Below are 5,719 nucleotides of genomic sequence, written 5' to 3' on the forward strand. Positions count from 1 at the left end.
GCTTAATCACTGGATTATTAGTTAATTTATTTAGACATATAGGAAGTAAGGATCCAAGAAGAGAAATGAGAGAAAATTTTGTAACAAAATTAGATTCTAGAGATATCCATATTGGACAGTCATCATGGTTATTAACCAAATTGTAAAGTTTCATATATTGACTACCCAATAATAAAACCTAAAGTTTGGTAAAGCTGAACCTCCATTCTTTTTAGGTTTTTGTAAATGGACTTTATTTAGGTGAGGATGTTTATTCTTCCAAATTTAAGAAGATAAGATTGAGTCAAGGGAATTTTAAAAAAAGACATTTTAATTGTCACCCAAAATCCCCTGGTGTTTGAGGTGGTAAACAGTTCTCCCTCATCATGCTAACATTGGTTCCATGTTTTCTTGCTTGATTGTGATGTTCAGCAGGACTTGTGATGCATCCTCTGTGAGATCGTCATTGATTTCAACCTCCTAAAGCCCATCTTCAGAAGATATGCATTTTCATAGTATGTGTCGCTTTCCTCTGGTTGCTTATTCGAGTTGGAACTTTAGGCTTCCTCCAATCAAGCAGCTGTTGCCAGTTGTTTGGGTTGAGGAGTTCGTGTGTTTGGACTAGGCTGGAAGGGACCACTGTTCTAAATGCCAAGAAAATAAGGATAGGTGAAAAACAAAACATTACCTTGATAAAGGGTTCAAAGCCCAAAATGTCAGTTATGTATTTTTACCTTGACTATTTAAAGGACAATGTGTGACCCGTTGAGTTTCTCCAGCGTTGTGTTTTTAATTCAACCGTGGTGTCTACAGATTTTCATGTTTTACTATAGAATGAAGATAGGCATCCGTCTGTGCTTTTATTCTAGCATTCGCAACCTTTTTCCCTATTAAATGTGACAATAATATTCCATGAATGAATTTTATCTTAACTGCAAATTTTGAAAACTTATCTGCAGAAAATGATGAGCTTGCAATCTGTACATCCTGCCTGGATCGAGAACTGGGCCTTCAGTTAGTTAATAATGAAGGTGGAAAAATAAGCATCCCATCACTGAGTGTTCTTGGTCAAAACTGCAAAGAGATTTGATGCTGATTTTCCCCAAGTTCTCTCTTGCAACCCTTATTTTAATTTAGTTTCCTTGATTCCATAGATCTGCACATGGCACACATGTCAAGACTTTCACTTCTGTATTCACCTATTACAACAAATATTCTCACTCAAAGGAGAAGACTGCGTCTGCACCAGCATTTCTCTTCTGATTTATTCTTGTGCCACCACCCTCATGTCTGGCGAACTCAGAAGTGCCGAGCTTGCCTTGAACGTGGTGGAATGGAGACAGTCCATGAAGTGGGAGTTGTATCTCTGGTCATCTTCTCATAACAAAGCATTTGATTCTTGCCTCATTGCACCAAATGACGGGTCCTGCTTCAGCTTCTTCACCAGAGGCTGGCAAGGCAGATCCTCAGCTCACTTTTAATTGCTCCAATAATGTGTGACTGTGATTTGTCTTTTCTGCAGGAAGGTATGCATGAGCCAGTTTGTCTGGATGGCAGACAATTTGTGTGTCATGGATAATGAGCACTGAATCACAACCACATCAAGGGGGTTCCAATTAATTTGCACACATTTGCAAGTACAGCCATAACTGTGGCATCTGTCAAGCTCAAAACTAATGTCTTCTTTTAAATCTGAGTGCAGCATGAGTCAGTATACGTCAGACCTCTCCTGGCATCACCTCCTTGCCTGATGGTTGCTTGAAGACCTTTTCCTGAACCATCTGTTTATATGTTAATTTTCACAGAATTTTCTCTGTTGTGATTACCTGATTTGTGTTTTTGGATTGATATTTCTCATAAATATCCATCCAATATGGACGTTATAATCAACAATAAGTATACCGTTTTGGATACTGTTGGTGGGGGTGACCTACAAGGGACAAGTTGTAGTAGTCACGTCTCTGGCACCGAGACTGGTCCCTCAGCTCAGAAAGGAAGGAAGAAAAAGAGGAGAGCAGTAGTGATAGGGGATTCACTCGCTAGGGGAGAGGAGAGCAGTAATGATAGGGGATTCACTCGCTAGGAGGACAGAAAAGAGGTTCTGTGAGAAAGATCGAGAATCCCAGATGGTCTGCTGCCTCCCTGGTGTCAGGGTTCATGATATATTGGGCCGAGTTCAGTATTCTCAGGAGGGAGGGTGAGCAGCCAGATGTCATAGTCTATGTAGGGACCAATGACGTGATTTGGAAGGATGAGGGGGTCCTGCAAAGAGTGTTTAGGGAGTTAAGTGCAAAGCTGGAGGACAGGGCCTCCAGGGTTGCGATCTCAGAAGTGCTACCCATGCGACGTGCTACTGAGGCTAGAAATAGGAAGTTAATGCAGCTAAATATTGGCTAAAGAGATGGTGCAGGTGGGAGAGCTTCATGATTCCAGGGAAGGTGGGACTTGTTCCAACAGAACAGTTTAGACCTGAAGTGGAGGGTGACTAAGATTCTTATGGGTAAGTTTGCTAGTGCTGCTCTGGAGTGGGGTGGGGAGGGGGATAGTTTAAACTGGATTGGCAGGGGGGTGGGAACCAGAGTGTTACAGTAGATAGTGAGGTGGAGTGTCATGTGAGGTCTGCATGTATAGACAGAAATCAAAGGTTTGTACGTGATAGAAATGTTCTCAGCTGTATTTATTTCAATGGGAGTATTGTTGGAAAGGCAGACCAGCTTAGGGCGTGGATTGATATGGAAGAATTACAACATTATTGATATTAGTGAGACTTGGTTTCAGGAGGGACAGGACTGCCATCTCAATGTTCCCGGGTTCTGTTGTTTCAGACGTGATAGAAGGGAGGGATAAAAGGGGGAGGAGTGGCATTGCTAGTCAAGGAAAATATCACAGCGGTGCTTTGGCAGGACAGCACAGCGGGGTCGTTGCTCTCTTTATTGTTGTATTTGGGAGTTGTTCTGGATATAAACTAAATTTTCATAAAAGTGAATTATTCCCAATAAACTCACAAGACCCTATTTATGATAATATGCCATTTAGGATTGTTAAAGAGTATTTTACTTATTTAGATGTTAAAATCACTAGGAAAATTAAAGATTTGTTTAAATTAAAATTTTCTCCTTTATTACATTTTGTGAAACAATCTTTTACTAGATGGTCCCCATGACTGTCTTTGGTTCAGCGTATTAATGCTGTTAAGATGATAATATTGCCTAAATCTTTATACCTATTACAAGCTGTCCCAATTTTTATTCCAAAATCTTATTTTGATAATATTGAATCTAAGATTTCATCTTATATTTGGAATTGTAAGGGGGCCAGATTGAATAAGCTTCACTTACAGAAACCTAAGAAGAATGGTGGTATGTCCTTACCGAATTTGAGATTTTACTATTGGTAAGTTCCCACCAGATTCCAGATGGAAAGGCCACATGACCCTCCACAATCCACATTACATTACACCCCTTGGAAATCACCACACCATGCCAATCCATTTATAGACTAGTACTTAAAATCTATACCCATTGATGGTATGGAAACTTTCCCCCCCCCCAACCCCCACCCAGCCAGGCAGGTCCACCAGCTTCCCCATGAGGACTTATGTTTAAGGGACTGGTCCTGGCTCATTTAGTTTGTTCCTCGATTCTCATGTGTAGTGAGTGAGTGGTAATCCCAGATTGGCCTGGAATGCAAGTGCCCCGCTTCTTATCAACAACAACTTTGGCACCACCTCTGTCTACAACCATATAGTCCAAGGCCATCCTGACTCCTCCTTATTCTGAGGTGCTGCAGCCATCTCATTGGCTAGCGTCTCCTCTATGGTGGCCATTCATACAGATGCTCCATCAGACTAAAGTGCCATATGGTGGCACACATCCCAAATAGCAGTCGCTGCACCATCCCATGGAGAACCAGGGGTCGGTGCAGCAGCCATGCATCCAGAACATACCACTTAGACCCTAGAGAGCACAAATCTTCACTGAGGTGTCAGTTTCAGACCCTATCATGCCTGGATACAGTTTCTGCACCTACCAATTGATCAGAGCAGTGCTGATTGGTAATATCTGCACAAACATTCTTAAGTTCAGCTCACCATTAGGGGATTCACTCTGAGAGTTGGGACTTTGTATTGGCCAGATTGCACACAGGCAAAGACCTGCCTTTGAGCCATCTACCCCACTGATGGTTGCCAGATGTATGGCTGTTACTGGTGTGGGGAAAGGTTGGCTGGCAATCAATACCTCCCCAATACAGGAATATCAAAACCTGTGGAGCTGGTCAGTTACCCCACCCTCCCCACCCCCGAGTCTTTGCTTTCATTGTTGTCAAGGATCAGTGTTCGCAGCAGTCCTTCTGTAGCATTCATGTTGTTGGCTCTGGTGGCATATTCATCAGCCACCCATCCAACCACTGCAGAGTTCTGCCATCACTGCTTCCAGCGCCCACAGATGAGTAATCCTGTAAATGAAGGGAACTCATTCTCTCCGGGTTAGTGTTGTGCAAACACACCATGACCCCACTGGTTAAGTCAAAGCCCTTAAATGCTGCTCGCAGTATCAAATGTTGTGTTTCAGAAAAGGATCGACAGGTTCAAAGAGAATCAGGGCTGAACATGCGATATGAACAAACAATGGTCTTTATTCACAAAAAGGAGCACACACAGACTAACATACACAGCACACAGGCATGGAATACTGAGAAATGAGGGTTTAACTTCTTCAGCACATACCACCTCCAGACACAATATACCAAGAAATGAGAGCTTAACTTCTTCAGCACCCACCTCCAAAAGGCACAGTATACCGTGTAACTAAATGAGTACATACACATGATCCTGATCTCCAGTATCGCTGCTGCTTGGGATCTTGGATGGGCCCATTGCAGTTGGCCTTCCAGAGCTGCCTGTGACTCGCAGCCTGGAGCTCAGAAATGGTTACAACTAATGAACATATACACAACAGCAAAACACAAATAACTACACTAAGTATGAATAAATCACTGCTAAATATTCTCAACTCCCAATTGCAAATGCAACGGTTAAACACACAATTCCCACCTACCTACAGGCATAGCACACAAATGAACAGTAAATTAATTACAGATCATAAGGATGTACATATAAATCTGTTTTCCAGCATTGACCATGGCTCAGGATCTGGGATGGGCCCATTGCAGTTGGCCTTAAAGAGCTCCCTGCAGCAGCAAACAAAGAGAGAGAGGTAAACCGCATGTGCTCGGCCTTTTGTGTGTTCACCCATCCATGTGATCTGTGAGGACCAATCGTGCGTCAGCCTTACCTGTATGCAGATCTAATCATTGACAGGGACCTGGAAGACCAATCATATGTCAGCTACCAAGGCCAATCTCTCATCAGCCTTACAGGTGGCCAGATCTAACCCTTGATTTGCTTCTGACTAGGCTCCAGCAGAGAGGTCAGATGAGCCTCTGTAATCAACATTCCCACCAGATTCCAGATGGAGAGGCCACATAACCCTTCACGATCCACACTACAGGGAACTTAAATGACACACAATACTCTAAGTTGCCTAACCAAAGTTTTAAGTTGCTGCAACATGATACCTTATATTTATACTCAATGCCCTTCTCAATGAAGGTGAGCATACCATATGCATACTCTACATCCGCTCTACTTCTGTAGCTATTTCCAGGGAGCGACAGACTGGACCCCCTGATCCCTCTGCACATCCATGCTTATAAACATCCTTCCATTGACATCCTGCAA

The 5,719-nt window shown here is 42.8% G+C and overlaps 1 long non-coding RNA gene across 1 annotated transcript; it reads right to left on the bottom strand.

The window, feature by feature from the left end:
- Positions 1 to 334: 334 nt before the first annotated feature.
- Positions 335 to 5,138, bottom strand: LOC138737738 (uncharacterized). Its single transcript, XR_011341185.1, has 3 exons — positions 5,037 to 5,138; positions 714 to 866; positions 335 to 623 (listed from the first exon to the last, which is right to left on the bottom strand). It is a non-coding gene; the product is annotated as an uncharacterized lncRNA (long non-coding RNA).
- Positions 5,139 to 5,719: the final 581 nt, after the last annotated feature.

The sequence above is a fragment of the Narcine bancroftii genome, chromosome 6, assembly GCF_036971445.1.
Source record: "Narcine bancroftii isolate sNarBan1 chromosome 6, sNarBan1.hap1, whole genome shotgun sequence".
NCBI lineage: Eukaryota > Metazoa > Chordata > Chondrichthyes > Torpediniformes > Narcinidae > Narcine > Narcine bancroftii.